The sequence below is a fragment of the Saccopteryx bilineata genome, chromosome 11, assembly GCF_036850765.1.
Source record: "Saccopteryx bilineata isolate mSacBil1 chromosome 11, mSacBil1_pri_phased_curated, whole genome shotgun sequence".
Taxonomy (NCBI): Eukaryota; Metazoa; Chordata; class Mammalia; order Chiroptera; family Emballonuridae; genus Saccopteryx; species Saccopteryx bilineata.
In genome coordinates, this window is record NC_089500.1 from 23,838,939 (window position 1) to 23,857,465 (window position 18,527).

The 18,527-nt window shown below is 42.9% G+C and overlaps 1 protein-coding gene across 3 annotated transcripts in view; it reads right to left on the reverse strand.

Annotated features, from left to right (window-relative positions):
- The window catches only part of LOC136315157 (urea transporter 2-like), a 452,042-nt gene that overhangs the window by 269,216 nt on the left and 164,299 nt on the right, over nt 1-18,527 (reverse strand). The window contains exons 1-2 of one of the 3 annotated variants that reach the window (XM_066246482.1): nt 7,845-7,908; nt 5,964-6,023 (exon numbers count right to left, since the gene is read on the reverse strand). The exons of 1 other annotated variant lie outside the window; for it this stretch is intronic. The gene's annotated coding sequence lies outside the window, so the exon portion shown is untranslated. Of the gene's footprint in view, nt 1-5,963; nt 6,024-7,844; nt 7,911-18,527 lie in introns of those variants that run through there. One more of the 3 variants, XM_066246481.1, reaches the window with a different exon arrangement.

An 18,527-nucleotide genomic window follows, 5' to 3' on the forward strand; every position in this document is an offset into this window, starting at 1 on the left:
GCGGTGTGCCCTTTATCTCCTCCCAGGGAACGCAGGTCCAGGCTCTGGGGCCCCCTGCCCCACGGGGACCTGTACCAAAGGGTTAGACATTAACTGACTGATGCTGTGGGGCAGGAAAAGAGGAGGAGGAGGAGCCAGAGCCATTGACCCAGGGAGCCACTTTGGCGTCCCCATGGAGGAACTGCTGCCTCCTCTCAGATGCACAATCTGACCCTGATCTACCTTCCCAGCTTATTCTCCAACCCAACCACTCTTCTGTTTCAGCTCAACCTGGCCCCAGTACAAGGCCTTCCTTCGGCTTGTGTCCGAAATCCTGGACTGCTCGTCTATCCAAATGCTTCCCATTCAACTGCAACATCACCCACCCATAAATCCAACAGTGGTCATCCGTGTGCAGAAAGATCCAGGGACTTGAGAGTAACACAAACAACTGCCTGAAAAATTGAGAGGGATCACAGACAGGTCATCATTTTTAAAGATAAATTATTGATGCCTGCTATATTTAAGATGCTGTGAAGAGTGACATCATGTACTTTATCTTATCTGTGTCTCTCCAAAACTCTAGGTGGCAGGGGTAGGGAGCCTTGGATCCATCTTCCACATGTTAATTGACTTGCAGCAGGCCATGCAAATAGAAGTGTGAGAGGTCGGGTTTGGACCCTGTATTCAACCTTCACATTCCTTCCTCTGTGTTGTATCATCTTGGTCACACAGTACACACTTATTTGTGGGGAAAGAGAGGTTACTTGAACCCAGTCATGATTTATGACACAATGTTTTATTATGTTCTATTGGTGGGCCATGGGGCCTTTAAGGACCCTTGCTGATTTTCCCCCTTCGCAGAGCTTCATCGGGACACAAGCAGCATGGCTTCCAGAAGGAGCAGCCGTGTGAGTGGCGAGGCCTCAGCCAGGGACACAAAGCTCGGTTCTGGGGTTTCTTCCCTTTCTGAAGCATTCTGTTTCCTGCAACTCGGCCCCACTGGCAGAGTTTTGGAGAATTTAAAGTGGAATGTCCATTTTAGACCTTCGTTAGGACAAAGGATAGACAAATCTCTCTCTCTCTCTCTCTCATTCTCTTTCAGAGAGTTTATTTTAAATTTTTTCTTAAATTGAAGAGATACACAATTAGCTTGATTAGGGAATTATGTGTCCCTTGCCTGCTCGTCTGTGCCGATTCACAAACTTTGCTGTGTCTCCAAGGAAATTTTGTGTGTGTGTGTGTGTATGTATGTTTGGTGTGTGTGTATATATGTGTATGTGAGAGTGTGTGTGTGTGTGAGAGTATGGGTGTGTATATGTGTATGTGAGTGTGGGTGTGTATGTGAGTGTGGGTGTGGGTGTGTATGTGAGTATGTATGTATTGTGGTTACCAAAAGCCTCAGGTCTGAGAGCTGGAGGCTTTCTAGAAATCTTCTGAAATGTGGCAGGGTCCAAGACTTTTATTAAGCAATGAAAATGGCTTTCTCTCCAGGGACCAAATCAGCGCACTAGGCCTGGGTCTTCTGCACAGTCCTGAGAACATGAGCCCCGGGATCACCTTTCTCATCTGGGTACCCTACTCCTCTGATTAGCTGTGGAGGATGGATGGGGCAAAGGAGAGGAGAACCGGACCCACACACTCACACTTTCCATCCTTTTTTTGTAATTCCACCATGTTTCTCCTTTAGGCTCTGTTTTCCTAACCTGTCCTGATAGCAGTGGAAGACAATTCTGGGCCAGGCCCACTGGCTCCAGAGAGAAGATCTGACAGTGTCAAAAGAGAAAGCCTCCTTAGCTTTGGCCACCAGCTGCTCCTCTAGGTCTCCTTCCTATGAGTTTTCTCAGACCTCATAGTACAGATCCAGCCTCTCCAACATCCTGGGCGGCTGCCCCTGCATTTCTAGATTTAAGCAAATAGATAAGATCTACAGGCCACTGAAGCCTGTCCTATCATTCTGTCTGCTACATTCCAGGGCTTGGTGTCCCTGTCATGGTCCAGCTAACTGCCAGGCCCAGGCTTCCAGTGCTTGATCCTGAGGACTGATGACTTCTTGTACCTGGCCCCAAGACCTGGCACTGGTCTCAGCTCTCTGAACTTGTTCAGTTGATCATCCTAATTACTTAGGGAACTTTTAAAAGCATTTGCTCAAAACACCATCCAGAGATTCTAATTCAGTAGGTCAGTATTTTTGTTACAGCTTCCAGGCTAATCCTGGTAACAGCCAGCCAGGATGCAGGACCACTGATGGACCACTAGTTATTACACCCCCCCTTAATCCATTTCTTGATCTCTTAGTACCCAGACTTTCAGCCTACATTTTATTTCCTCTAGCCATGACCTTGAGGGAAGCCAGCTTTCTGCCTCAGGTTCAACCACTTTCCACATTGTTTCTGATTTTGACCCACATCTCATTAGTCCAATTTGTCACTGTCTATGCTGATGTGACAAGTTTCTTCCAAGATATCTATAAGTGGGATACTATCACACACTAGAGAAATTCTGCAAATAGGATACAAGTCTGTTGAGTGGGCTTTGCCATTTAATCAGAACCTCTATATAGTGATGTTTCTTGAAAATAAAATCACAGTCATAATAACAGTCACCTGTGATAGGAAAACAAAGCTGTTCCACATCCTTTATTTCATTTAGTGCCAGTAAAAGCTCTAAACCCCTCCAATAGAAGTCCTGGACCACTCCCCAACTTCTGTCACTGCAGCTACATCTCAGTCTCCATCTTCTGGCCTAAGTTAGCTCCTCCTTAGCACATGTTTGGGGATCTCTTTGATACTTGCTTCTTTGTGTGAAAAGCCTGCCCTGACTTGTTCCCAGCAGCCTAATGTGGCCAGGTCACTAGTCAACCCAACCATTGCCCTGAGATGAATTGGGAGCATTCAGATAATAACGTTTAGAGATCTGGTACCCAGATATTCTGTCAGAAGCCAGAGTAAGTCTTCTGGGGGTTCTAACTGTGGAGTGTGGCTCAGGGGTTTTTGTGTTTCCTATGCAAAAATACCTATCCACTCCAACCTACACTGGCAGCCAGAAAAAGATAGTTTCTCTCATATCTGTGGGATTACACTCATTATCAGCATCATACAAGTTGTCCTTCATTACACACCTACTATGTTCCAGGCTCTGTGCTTTGTGTACATCATCACCCTGCAAAGGAAGGATATGACCATCCTCATTTTATAGTCTAACAGTGATCAGCAAACTCAGTAGTCAACAGAGCCAAATATCAACAGTACAACAATTGAAATTTCTTTTGAGAGCCAAATTTTTTAAATTTAAACTATATAGGTAGGTACATTCCTTATCACGTGGTATTTTGTGGAAGAGCCATACTCAAGGGGCCAAAGAACCGCATGTGCCTTGCAAGCCACCATTTGCTGACCAGGGGTCTAGAATATTTAGACTCAAAGAGATTAATGTCAGAATCCAGGGTAATTTCTCTTCCCCATAATACCAGGAGGTAAAGGAGTCATCTCCATGTCCCAAAGGACATCTCCATGTCCTCAAGTATTTTTTCTATGATATTATTTGTCTTCAGTTTCATCAAGAAATGATCTCTTGAAGATATATACCTTTTATTTATTTATATTTTTTAAATAAAAGGAGGGTAGATAGTGAGACAGACTCCTGCATGTGCCCTGACCGGGATTCACCTGGCAACCCCTGTCTGGGGATGATGCTCAAATCAGCTGCACTATTTTTAGCACCTGGGGCTAATGCTCAGGCCAATGAGCTATCCTTAGTGCCTGAGACCAATGCTCAAACCAATCGAGCTACTAGCTGTGGGAAGGGAAGAAGAAAAGAAGGGGGAGAGGAGGGGAAGAGAAGCAGATGGTTGCTTTTTCTGTGTGCCCTGATCATAAATTGAACTCAGGACATCTACATATTAGGCTGATGCTCTATCCACTGAGCAAACTGGCCAGGGCAAAGATATATACTTAAAAAAAATGCCATGGAGTGATAAGGTACGGATAACCTTATGTGTGTTTTTTTAGTTGATTCTTCTCAACACACAGCTGAAATTCCTCTAGGATTTTGATACAGGTGAACCAGAGATCAGTTATAGGTTGAGCCACTTTGTGGAACAGCAAACCCAGTAGGGAACATGAGGAGCGAGGGCTTGGGTGGGCAGCATACCACATGAAATTATGAAAACTTCATCTTTTTTCTCAATTTCACCCCATCCGACCTTTTCTATGGAAATAATCTTTCACCAAAGCAGTGGCTTTATCAAGGCATTGACAGCCTGTCCCTGCTAGATAATCAAGTGTGCCACCAGCTCTGAGTTTATCATTCTGACTCCACCAGATCAGGCTAGGGCACCCCTCTGAGATTTAAGGACATGATTACATGTTTGTCTGCTCCACTGAACCAGGAATCTCAAGTCAACACTCCCTTTGACGTGGCTTCTCTCTAGCATTGGCCACACAATAGACATTACTCAGGAAGGGCTGAAGTGGTGAGTGGAGGGATGAATCACAGCTAGCTTTGCTGCCAGCCATAGTTCAGAAGCCAACCCATCCAGACCTTGACCAGTTCCAAAGTTTCCTCAGAAATCAGCCTGCTTCCAATGTCTAGAAGCTTGGCTGATTGATTTACTGAGGATTCTTAAAGCCTATTGATTAGGTAAATAGAATGCTAACATGTTGAACTGGTGAGCCAGAGAACATCAATAGCTTAGATAAGCTTGAATCAGCTACTTTTACTAGTTATAGCATAGGTAATTTGTCTTTATATTTACTTAGTATTGATGTTAGAGAACAAGTATTCATTCACTTTATAGCTTATCTCAACCCTACCCTCTCCAAATAATTTATCTCTAGCACCTTTAATATTTTAGAGATAAAGCTAAGGGTTTTTGTTTTTTCTCATAATGAAAGGAGACCAACTGAGCACTAATAATTTCCATCATCTCCACACATTATGCCTTTCTTGGAAGAGTCCCCATTCATCTTATTAAAAATCTTTTTAATTGCAAAAAGAAAACAATTAACACTCATTGACCTGTTCACTTAACATACATCTCTAAGAAACCAGAATAAAGCCAGCCTAAGCATCTGTCAGTAGACTAATACCAAAGAATAGGTCATCTAGGCACCTATATATAGTTTTGGAAGGTGGTAAGAAGAAACCCACTAGTCACAGTTTCCATGCCTGCCTACCACACATAGACTCTGAAATATATCCATCTTCTTGGTCTCTAGCCCCAGTCTTACTCACACTCTACGTGTGTTTTTCTTCCTGTCTTATTGAGGCTTAATAATATGGTAGAAAGAAAAACCATTCATGGGCCCAGGTCACTAGGAATAACATAGGCATGGATAATTATGAGATGATTGCAATTTTAATCTGTAAGTCTGCAAGGACCTACAGAAGAATTTTGCTAAAACAGATCATCTCATGAACCTCAATCATAAATGTTTTCTGTAGCACAATTGATGGATAAAAATGAACGATAACCTGCTCATCTTTCCAAAGAACTGAAATTTTAGGTTCCTACGTTTTATCAGTTTACTCCATTCCCTCACTGTATTACCTAATCCCATGATTAGACTCACTAATCATGAATGTAATTCAACTATCACCTACTATTGTGGATATATACCATGTTGATGTTTCCTAGAATTTTCTTTCAGTTCCTTGTATGTGTAGCTTTTTCTCCTTCTCTTATGTTGTTTCCTCTTCCTGGTATAATTCATCCTCCTTTTTCTACCTCTTGACCCTCTATACTGTCACCCCCTTACCACTGTTACTGTCCCTCAACCTTGGATCTCAGCTGAACTAGACCTCTGGAGTCTCAGGGAGGCCTGGCTGTCTCCACTGAGCCTAAAATAGGGTTCTCTCTTACCTGTCCTCATCATTCCCCGTTATTTCCTTCAGTGTCATTTGTAAATATATATCTGAGGCATTATTTGGCTGATGTTCTCCCCTCTGATAGACTGGAAGTCCTGTGAGGGCAGGGATCCTACCTGTTTTTGCACATCACTCTCTGTAGCATTTAGCACCAGTACCGAGATCTTCAGTAAGCTCTTTTGGAAGATAAAGAATAGAAATAATAAAAAAAAGACCCAAAAAATAAATAAATAAAGGCATCAACTTTAAAATATACTCTGCTTCTTGCACCTCTTCTCTTTGTGGGATGGATGAATATGTCATAAATTATTTCTTTCTGAGAGAAAGAGGGAGGTGGGGATTATAAGAAGCAATAAGTGTGTGGGTGCAGGTTTAATGCGTGTTGTTCCTTCTCCAGAAGTATTTTCTCCACATCTTCATGGCCAGCTCAGCTCTTACACGGAGCCCAATTTAGTGTTTACCTTTTCTTTGAAGTCTTCCCTGGTGACTAAAGCCCTTACAAATGTGTTCCTTCCACAGAATCCTACAGCATATATATCTATCACATCGGAGAACTCGGGGCTGGAATGGGTCAGTCTCCTGCCTTATTTAGTGCAGCAATTCCCCCACCACAGTTGTGTCTCAGGGTTTCTCATAGATGCCACTTTCTTTGGCCAGATGACTCTGTTTAATAGGTTGAGAAAGCCTGTTTATGTTGACCTACCATCTGCCTACCTGATGGTCCACATCTGTATTCCCTGGAGCCCCCGCAGTGCATCATCTTATCACCTCCTCCTTCCCCATCACAGTCTGATACCTGGATACAGGAGTCATACCTGCTCCCTTTCTCACCCCTGTAGCCCTCTTCGACTCCCACATGGTCCATGCGTGTCTCATCTCCTCATACAAATGGGAAACTCCTGGAGGAAGCAATTTCCCTCCTCCCTCTTCATATTGTTCTCAAACCCAGCCCTTGCCTGGAAACACCGTGGGCATTCCTTGCTGACTGAGAAGTGTGTAAGCGGAGAAAGGCTACTGTGGAAGATACGCAGATTATCTGGGCTAGAGAACCAGGAAGGATAAGATTTCCTTCTTTTCCCACAGCTGGCAAATTTAAACTGACCAATGTCAAGATTCCTCTACCATCCCATTATAAGCCTTTGTCTTCTGGTAGAGAAATATAAAACATGCATTTGGTAGGTAAAGAAGAAATTATTTTTCTGGCAATCGGGATCAGAATAAAAGACTTAAGAAAACTCTCATCAGAAAGCCACAGGCACTGAGAAGACAAAGGCAATTAAAGACGTAAAGGAAAGATCGAGAAGGAAGGAGAAGAAAGGAGACGTGTGGAATCCAGAATGTGGCCAGGCCAAGCATGCTATTTCTCTGCTATTGTCTGCCCTGGTCCCCGAGGATGCATTAGGCTTAATGCAGAAAATGACTGACAAATTACTAGGTCACTGAGTGTGAAATTTATATTTTTTGCTTCTTGCTTTCTCCCATCCTATAATTTTATCGACCTAAACAGTAAAAATATTGCTATTGTCTCTTTTATTATGGCACCTCTGAAAAGGGAACTGCTGGGTCTCAGTAAATTTTTTTCCCGGATAAATCTCTTCCTTGTGATAAATAAATCTCCTAATAGGGTCTTATTTAAATAACACTGTGCTGGGAGTGAGGCAGAAATCAAAAGATGAACCATTAAGCCTAGTAATAGAAAAGCAGTGTGCATCCACGACATTGCCACATCCCAAGAAGCCACATCAATTAGATACCTAATGTGTGACCATCACATAAACCAGTCCGGCCACATACCCCTCATGCTCCTGCTCTCTGCTGTGGCCCAGATATTTAGAAATAAACTGAGCCTCCTAATTACCAAGCACGCAGAGCTGTGCCAGGCCTGCCATCAGGAGCCTGAACTGCGGCATCTTCTTGAGGAATTTCCCTCATGGTGAGGAACGTGCTCTCTCTATGACCTTGAGCGATGAGTGTGTTCATTTTATAATCAACCCTACCTGAGTCACGGCGGTGTTCTTGGGAATCCAAGCAATCAGAAATAGCAACCGTTCAGCGTCTTTCAGTGACACACATCGTGACGCTGGAGCTTGATCCAGGTTGCTTTAAGCAACATTTATTTGCTTTGGAGAAAATACTCAGGTCCATTTCTTACATGTCTCTGACTATTTGGCCCCCTCAGGACAAAGGGCTCTCTCTTTGCCTCAAACTCTGAACTCTTTTAGCAGGTTGTCCACTCCCTGGACTCAGTTCCTGGGTATGTGTTTTATTTTATTTTATTTCATTTCATTTCATTTTGTTTTGTTTTATATTATTTTAGCTTTGTTGTCCTTTAGGGAGAGTGCTATAACTTACTTAGCTTTAGTCATAACTTTTTTTTTTTTTTTGGTGTCCCACATAGGGTTGGACACATAATAGATGCTTGAAAAATGGTTGATAATATTGCTTCTTTTTTCTTTAATTTACTATTGGAGAGAGAGGGAGAGAGAGAGACAGAACCATCAATCTGTTTCTGTTTCTGTCTGTGCCCTGACTGGGGATCGAACTGGCAACCTCTGAGTAGCCAGGCAATGCTCTAACCAGCCCAGCTATCTGGCCAGGGCAATGATACTGCTTTTTAAGACTACTTCTGACTTCTTATATTACTTTAAGCAGTCATTATTTCCTGTCATTGATGGATTTAGACATTACTTTTTGTCAGGTTACCTCGGCACATAAAATACTCAGAGACGTCTGTGAGGTCCCCTGGCGTTTTCATTTAGCTAAGTTATGCCTAGTTAGTTCTCTTAATCTTCCTCTATGTTCCACTTCTTGCCTTTTAATTTTTTACAATCTAGAGATGACAGCACCTTGGATAATTCAAGGGAAACATTTGGGGAAATACCCAGGAGAGGAAAACACTGGAACCAAGCGAGGTTAGGTTGGTGCAGCCTCCCCATCCTCACCGCATTCCCTACATGATGTGTCAGAGTCGGAATGCCCAGTGCAACCCGCAGACAACTATTGCTGCCTGTCTCTGCTTGACCTTTGCGGTGTTCTGGAACGGATGTGCTGGTCTACCACCCAGGAGGCCCATTGATATATTTCCATCTGTCCCCAGGAGGAGGTTGGAACGTGGCCAGCCAATCAAAATACAGAAAAGGGGATTGTTAGCAACATTTTAAACAACAGAATTAGTTTCTAATCCCGCAACATAGTTGACAGGCCAGATACGCCACTTTTGCTATTCCACACAGTTCTCCTGTGTCTGCAAAAGATAATAGATCGCCTTGGAACCTATGTATGCACTCCCACTATGTGGCTTTGCTCCCATTTGATATCAACCCCAGTCTGAGTCATGTGGTTTTGATCAAACAAAACCTGCCAGTGAACTGATCGTCTTTCCAAATATGATCTGTGCTTAAGTGGACAGGGAACATGAAGCACCTTTTAAAAACTGAAAGCAAAATGAGCATAAAGAAATTGAGCAGAACACAGTGAAAACCCACTATAACCTATCTCAATCCAGCATGGATTGCATTGTAAATCCAACTTTATTTATTTATTTGTTTTTGGTTGTTGTTTTGTTTTTTTGTTTTTTTTTTTTAGCTAACAACAGGTTCATCACCAATACAAGGAGACCAGCAGGAACCTGATCCAAATCAAAATCTCAGACAATAGCATTTCAGACAATTATCATAGAATTCAAAGTCAAAAGCTAATTCCTTCTAGGGGGACAGAGCCACACCTTGGTCTGAATGTAAAGGAAATGGGAGAGAGAATGACAGAGGAAACAGAATGATGTGTGTTACGCTTCTCTCCAAAACACCTGGCACATGCGCAAACATCTCTACAGAGATTCTGGCTTTCCTTTATTTTTTCTTTTGTTTTTGTTTTTTTCTTTTCTCTTCTTTTCCCTTCCCTTCCCTTCACTTTCCTTTCTCTTTTCTGTTCTCTTCTTTTCCCTTCCCTTTCCTTCCCTTTGCTTTCCTTTCTCTTATCTTTTTTTCTTCTCTTCTTTTCCCTCCCCTCCCCTCCCCTTCCTTTCCCTTCCCTTCCCTCCTCTTCCCTCCCCTCCCCTTCCTTTCCCTTCCTTTCCCTTCCCTCCCCTCCCCTTCCCTTCCCTCCCCTCCCTTTCCCTTCCTTTCCCTTCCCTTTCCTTCCCTTCCCTTCCCTTCCCTCCCCTCCCCTCCCCTCCCCTTCCCTCCCCTTCCCTTCCCTCCCCTTCCTTTCCCTCCCCTCCCCTCCCCTCCCTTTCCCTCCCCTCCCCTCCCCTTCCTTTCCCTTCCCTTCCTTTCCCTCCCCTCCTCTCTCCTCCCCTTCCTTTCCCTTCCCTTCCCTCCCCTCCTCTCCCCTCCCCTCCCCTTCCTTTCCCTTCCCTTCCTTTCCCTCCCCTCCTCTCCCCTCCCCTTCCTTTCCCTTCCCTTCCTTTCCCTTCCCTTCCCTCCCCTCCCTTCCTCTCCCCTCTCCTCCCCTCCCCCTTCCTTTCCCTTCTCTTCCTTTCTCTTCCCTTCCCTTCCCTCTCCTCCCCTCCCCTCCCCTTCCTTTTCTTTCCCTTCCCTTCCCTCCCCTCCCCTCCTCTCCCCTCTCCTCCCCTCCCCTCCCCTTCCTTTCCCTTCCCTTCCCTTCTCTTCTCTCCTCTTCTCTTTTTTTCTCTCCATCTCTCTGGTACCTATCAGAGTTCCTGGTACACAGTGGTTTTTAGTAATGTATTTTTATGTGAATGAATAAAAGCAAGAACCAATTCTACCCTTCTTAGTAGGAAGAAAAAACTAGACACGGTGAGTTCCTTTGTGGTTATTATCACAACAGTCACTTTCTGGCTAGGACATTTTCTCCATTTCCCAATCTTTCTGGGTCTTCACAAAGTAACACTGCTTACAGGACTCATCCTTTTGACATTTCTGGCCTCTGCCTCTTCCTCCTGGCAACTGAACTATCTGCTTGTTAGTACTCTTCTAGAACTCCCTGCATGTTCCTCTTCATCAGGAGTTTTGTAAGTTGTTCTAGTAAATTATCAAGAATGAAGCAGTTGTGGTAAGGCCCAGATTTGCAACCTAGCTGAAGTGCTTGGGGATACCAGCAACTTGTGACTGACATCTGGAGGGGGGGCAATCTTGTGCGACAGAGCCCTTCATTTGCAGCGTCTGCACTAACTCTGGGTAGTCAGTATCACTCTGGGTAGTCAGTATCAGAACTGACTTGACTTGAATGTTTGTTCACCTGGTTGGTGTCCGAGAATTGATGTGCATATAGGTTAAGCAATATTTCAATGACTGATCAGTATGTGTTTATTTTAGTGAAGAATGCCAGGAACTATGGGGCACAGTCTTCAGTAATAATTATAATAACAATAATAAAGACAGTGACAAATTTTGACCAGAGAATTACACAGAGGTCTTTCACATAGACCAGGGGTCTCAAACTCGTGGCCTGCGGGCCGCATGCGGCCCGCCAAACAATTTTGTGCGGCCCGCAGACTAATCCATGAAGTTCAAAATATTTTGGATAAAATTAAGTAAGCCTAGGGGCCTACTTGTATTTTTCATTTCTCTAGCATCCTAGCTAGATATTAGCTTAGTTAACAGCAGTTGTGATGCGAACTACAGTTTCTGGTTGTTTTGTGACACTGAGTAAACTGCATGTACGATTGTGCTTGTTGTACTGATTTTTTTTTTGTTTGTTTTCAACTGCAGTGAGAAAAGTGTTGCGTAACAGTTGCCTTTTGTAGACCTAGTGTGGCCTGCCGAATGGCTGTGATCTTGCTCTGTGGCCCACATGCTGAGTTGAGTTTGAGACTCCTGACATAGACCCTTTTCATTGTAAGAACAAAATTGGAAAATTGGAGCTTATGAAACTTACTAGGGTAGCAAACTGTAGCTGCTTCCACACACAAATTTTATCATGAATGTTTGTTTTCTTAGGAGACTGTAGCTTTATAGGGTGCCCCTATACCCACACCAGAGACTAGAATTTCAGCATGCTTGGGGTCTTGTATAATCAGATAGTGCTGTCACATACATCTATTCTTGCCATTGCCTCACAAATTGTCCCATCCCGAACCACCATGCAGACGGTGATTTTAGAATTTTGATCTCATGGTACCTGGAATTTGGAAGACCCTTTGATTACCCACCAGGAATTACAGGGTCACAATCTGACTGGGTTAGAGACTTGGAAATCCTTTCAAAAGCCTCATAAAGGTGAGAGAGAATCCTTTCAGCAGAAATTAAATCATAGAACTTTATTTTTATCATATACTTGCTATCATTTCCCTCCCTCCTTTTGCTGCCATGAAAATCGAGAAACTGGGAATCCAATTACAATGAAGAGATAAAAAGGAAAGATAGTAAAACATTTTAATTTGATGGAGGAGACACTGAATCGCATTCCCTGTTCCACACTGCAAACGTTGCGCGTGTCACAGCAGCAAAGCGAGGGTCACTGGAGCCAGGAACAGTGAGGTGACATGAGAGAAACAGGAACTGCCATAGGGGTGCTTGGATCAAAAAGGGGAGCATCATCACAGCATCCCAACCCCCTAGGGTGACTGATTCCCTTTGGAGCACCTGAGCCAACATACCGACAGGTGGAGTGTAGCCCAAATAAAACAGACCCACCTCCTTGGTGGGGCTCATTTCAAATACTGATTCTCAGAGCAGGAAGAGAGACTGTTATAAAACAAACTTCAATAAATGGGGGTAGCTTTGGGGGGGCTTTCCTTGGGGTTGCATCAGGGCATTGCTTATGAGAAAAAGCAACAGCATCAAAGACAGAAGTTTTCAGCAGCACTAAAGAAAAACAGCCAATAGGACGAGCTTGGGAAAGAACAGTAAAGCTGGACCACGACTCTGCTCCCTATCCATCGCCAGAGTTTAGATCAGTGTTCGGTTATCTGGTCACCTGCTTCAGCCAGGCTTGGTAAGTCATCAGAGTCTCAGAGAGCAGGGACAACAGTGCAGGGTTTGTGACTCGGGTCTCAACAAAAGGCTGATTAAAAGGTAATTTAATGACCTTTGGCTACTTAGGAAACTTGATAGGTTGACAGGTTCCTGCTCTAGAATTGGTTCTAGATCTAGAAGTAGGTTGGAAGGTCTATTTCTCCAAGGACAAAGCTTGAGTGACAGATAATCCCCAGTCACTGGAATGCATTGTCATGGGAAGGCCTTTGAAATGAGGATCAATTCTTAATTGCCTTTCCGTATTCCATTTATCGCTAGGTCCTGTCCAGTTTGCCTCCTATGTGTGTCTCAGTAATTACTTTTCTCCATCCTAGTCATCAACATTCTGATATAAATAAACAACCTCTTTGTACAGGACATCAGCAATCATTCTCTCTCAGCACTCAGTGTAAGTGCTCTCAAAATGTCCTTCATGTTTCAGCCAAGTGATCTCAAAATGTAAAGCAGACTGTGCCCCTTTGTTCTCAAATCAGAATTCTCCTTCCAGGGGGGTCTCTCTGATGTGCCTGTTGCCCAGAACATTCTTCCTCTGGTTCCCTCCTTCTTATTGTTCAGATTTCAGCTTAAACCTCCTTTGTCTAGCAAAGCCTCACCTGGTCGTCCTTACCTCAGAGCACCAGCCACTGTTAAGTGCATTCATTTAAAAGAGAGATTGGACAATACAGTCAATTCTCGTGACTCCCAGTAGTTCTGTTCTATGAAGTGGTCATGACCGTGAAGAACATGGTCTGGAAATGCTGCTCTGAGAAGGTAGGGCGCCACCCCGGATGCAGATAGACAGATCTGAGACCAGCAGTAAGAGGAAATTTCCTTCCCAGATAGTCCCTGGGACCTACCCAGTCTCGCAAAGAACACTTTGCTGTGCCCAGGTGAGCCAGAGCAGAGGCGTCTGATAGATGAGGCTTCGTAGAATGCTAATTTCATCACGCCTTCTCCAGGCTTTAACGCGATGAGCGTAGTGAGGTTGATCTTATGTCTTAGTGTGCCAAGGACAAAACCAGTTTACAAAACTAGTTTACTGTTCTGATGTTATTATTAACAGTGTCTGGTTTTACTCCATGAAACCAGTTTATGAAACTAGTTTATTGTTCTGACGTTATTACTAACAGTGTCCTGTTTTACTCCATGAAACCAGTTTACGAAACTAGTTTATTGTTCTGACGTTATTACTAACAGTGTCCTGTTTCCCTCTCCGAAGTGCCCCTTTGGGTGATAAATTGTAGGTCATTCTGTCCATAGACTACCTCAGCAAACCCGATCTGTCTGGAATCCAACGCATCATCAATCTGCTAAAACCTGTCTACAAAACCTGTTCTCCCTTTCTCCTCAAGGTGCTCGGCTCACCTGATGGGCCTTTCACGTCTGCAATCTACGCCATGTTCTTTTCCTTCTGCTTATTTATCTGTAATTTACTTCAAAATGCATTTAGCATAGACAACATAATGTGTGCGTGTGTTAATTTTAATCTACACCCTAGAGGTAATTGATTTACATTATAGTTCCTTCATCAGGAGTACACACTCCAGAGGTTGTTAGTTAGCATTTGAAAGACTCTAATCAGAGACCATAACTCCAGGGTACCTACTACAGGCCTTTATCTTTCTTTATTTCTGATTATGGCCAGTGGCCATGTTCATTAAACAATAGATGCTAGAAACCATTTTCTCTTTTCATTAATGGCTATAAATGTTAGATAGTTATCATTGTTTTATAGGCAACCTTGCCTTTGCAAGGTATAAGAATCTAGCAAGAGCCATTTTCTCTTCACTTTGGAATGATGTCCCTGGGGTTCAAAACCCAAACGGGTCTTTGCTTACCAGACTAGGAAGTTACTGGAATCCTGCCACCAGAACATTGCTGCATCTGTTTCAGTGAATGTTTTTAGACAAGGACAGAGCAACAGGACCCACGTTGTTTATAGAATAGGTTGCATAATTGTCTTCAAACCTGCCTACTAACACATTTTTTTAAACAATTTCTTTCTCTAATTATTTCTCTATGTATACTTTTTATAAACCTCTTGGGTGTGGAAATATATTCTGCTCCTCCTGCAGCGCCCCCTAATGCCTGACCCAAAGGTAGGCACATATACTATGTTCAGTAAATAATTCCTGGCCAGTCAACTTACTTAAGGACTGAAACCAACAAGCTCTGTGGCTCCATGTATTTGGACTGTGAGGCAAGGTGGAGGACAGTTGGTAAAGGTTGCTGAATTTGGGGCTGTAGGTTTAGATTTGGTCATGGAGGAAACTGGGAGCCATCATAGGCGGTTATTGTTACATTTCCATGTGAAATCTGGGGCCAAAGGAACGGTTCCAGAACATCTGTCCAAGGCTGGAGGCCAATGCATATCCTCCAGATGTTACTCAGGGATCTATGAATGCATTCTTCCTGCTCTATTGGCAAGGGAGTAACAGAAGGAAGGAGGCAAGATCCAGGGGGGAAACTGATGAAATAAAAGAGACATTACAAGGCACACCTTCCAAGAGCAGTTGATTTATAGGTTCTGAATATTGCACTAGAAATATCGGCATCTTAGAATCTCAGAGTGAGAAAGGGACCTTAGAGATCATCCGGCCCACCCTTCTGCCCAGTGCCTAATTATTAACCATGGCAGGCTGATGTTAATAAGGGCCCCTGCTGCTTCCTTTGGAAAGCTCCATTTTTCAAGGGTTTCTCCCTCACCTTTTATATCTGGTTAGGCTACTGCCCAGAGGATATTTTCACAGTGCAAATGCCTTTCTGTTTTCTTTTGGATTTGCTTTTTTAAAATTCGTTTTCCTTACCAATAAGGAGACAGAAAGGCAGGCTGTCCAGGTGTTGTATGTTTTATCTCCTTTGCTAACCCGCACATCCCTAATTAATTGGTGCATTTTCAAAGCTGAAACTGGCAGTGCTTGATCCTTTAGGGTCTCTCTATCCCTGCCAAAAACAGCCATGTTAAAAAAAAAACACACCTGATTTTATGACTAGGTTTTCCAAAGTCACAGCATCTCTCATTCCAACCAGCTTGGCAAGAAGGAGGCCAAAACAGGGATTAAGCCATTTTCTCCTCGTTATCGCTCCATTAAGCTTGCAGAAATGCTGTGGAAGCCCAGGCCTTCATCTACCTGTTCTGGCCAGGGAGCCAGGAGAATTTAGCACCTTCCTCTGAAAAGACCCATTTATTCAATGAGTCAGGGTGAGGCTCCTCCCCACCTGGCTGGAAGAGGGAGCCCTGCAAGGAAAGTGTAGTGAACCTTGGCTGCCCAGGGCCCTTGGGGGATTCTGGGAAGGCAAGATTTCCAGGTAGCTTAAGATGGCTTCCTTAGATGTCAAAATTCAAAACAATGCTAGCTGTTTTGGAAGACATTTCGACCAAGTATATTCTGCATTTCCATGTCTTTCTAAATATGGACTCTTAATCATAACTGGTGCCTTTCTGGAAGGAGGGCTCAGGGGCATATTTATTGACACCTATTCTACTGGCTTCAGTAGATGATATGAGTCGTGCAACATCGGTGATTGTAACCATAATGCTTTGCATTCCCATGTCTTAGTATAGTGGTTTTTATGACTCCTTTCTCTGCTGCAATCAATGAATCTAATTTCAATATGATGTCCTTAGAAGGATATCTAATTCATACACACAACAACATGGATGAATCCAAAAATAATTATGTTTAGTGCAAGAAGTTAGTCAAAAACATATCAAAAATAATAAATAAATAAATAAAGGGTCCACATTGTATAATCTCACTTATGTAAAATTATAAAATTCAAACTAGGCCTGACCTGTGGTGGCGCAGTGGATGAAGCATCGACCTGGAAATGCTGAGGTTGCCAGTTCGAAACCCTGGGCTTGCCTGGTCAAGGCACATATGGGAGTTGATGCTTCCTGCTCCTCCCTCCCTTCTCTCTCTGTCTCTCTTTCCCTCTCTGTCTCTCTCCTCTCTAAAAAAAAAACTGAATAAAAAATCTACCTAAAAGAAACTTTAAAAAAAAATAAATAAAATTCAAACTAATGTGTAGTGCCAGAAAGCATATTGATGGTTACCTGGAATAGGGGGAGGGGAAAGAGAGATTACAAAGAGGCATACAGTAACTTCTGGAGGTGATGGGTGTATTTGCAATCTTGGTTGTGGTGATGCTTTCAAGGGTATATGTATTGGTCAAAACTTATCAAATCATATACTTTATGTTAATGTCATTAATTTTATATGCATTATGCTTAAATAAAACTATTTAAACAAGAAAAATACATATATATATGTATGTGTGTGTGCCTTCACACACACACACATATATGTAAGCTATGCACCCATTCACTCAAATTCTTGTGTGTGAAGGCAGGAGACCAGGCTCTCAGAATAGCCCCCTCAGCTAGCAGGGTGACAGACACACCTGTCTGTGGGTGTGGAGCTCAGCATTTACTGAATACTAATGCTACCACCAGCACACTCACAGCCCCTTATAGGTAGCAACATTTATTCTTCACAATAACCCCATGAGGTGAAGGGACAATTCTTTTTCCTGCTTTAGAAATAGAAGAAAAGAGAGATCAAAGAAAAATGGATTCTAAAGAGAGAGGTCATCTAAAATTATCATTCAAAGACGGTTTCTAAAGTTTGATGAGTTTACAGACCCAGAGAGACCCACAGAGGTAAGGACATTTATGCGATATTGTGACCAAACGGTTTAAAGACTTCATTTCATATTCTTCAGTAAGTGTAATGGGAATTTGGTAACTGCCTTATAGTGAAAGAAGTAGCAAGAATTAAAAAAAAAAGGAGCAATATATGGGGCAATCCTAAAGGACACGGACTATGCGGCTACCACATGCGTCCCCCAAGTATCCCCCGTGTACCCAAGTTCTACTGCTGGGGGTTTAAACTGTCTTTAATAAAGGATTAACCCAAAATTCTCATTTAATAAGAGAAGCAAAATGCAATTGCTTTCTGGATTCCTAATATGCAGACTTACATTTACAATCAAGGGCAATAACTGTGATTCAATTTTATATCAGCTCTTCTATTGTATCACTGATTACATTCAAATCCTGAAGCAAACAATTCAGCATTGACCAGGCCTCAAGGGACAGAAGCAAGGGAATAGGATGTGGAACAAACCTGAAATATTCCCTTTACCTTAAATTATTAGTTTTTGTAGAAAGAATTTGAGACTAAGGCCAGAACCTGGCATGTATCTTTGTAGTATATCACACCTTTGGTGTGATAAACTATATATAGTTCCCAATTTAAAATTGGGCCCAGTGAGCTCTGGCTGGGTGGGTCAGCAAATAGAGTGTCATCTCTGTGCATCCAAGACATGGGTGTGATTCCCAGTAAGGGCACATATGAGAAGCAACCAATGAGTGCACAACTAAATGGAACAGCTAAGTGTAACAATGAGTTGATGCTCCTCTCTCTCTCAAATCAACGGGGAAAAAAAACCTTTTTTTTTTTTTAAATTTGGCTTAGTCAATCTCAACAAACACTTTTGTCAACTTACAGAACCATTTCAATTATTAGTAATAGATGGCAGTGTTGAGTGGGCTAATATGTATGTAGCTCAGTGCCTGGCACCCGATAAATACTTATTATATTAGTGGATGGAATCAAGATCCTATTGCCCAGAATGAGTGGAAACAGTCAAGCATCCCTCTTTTTTTTTTTCAGCTAGAGAGATAGAGACAAAGAGAGACAGAGAGAGGGACAGCTAGGGACAGACAGACAGGAAGGGAGAGAGATGAGAAGCATCAAT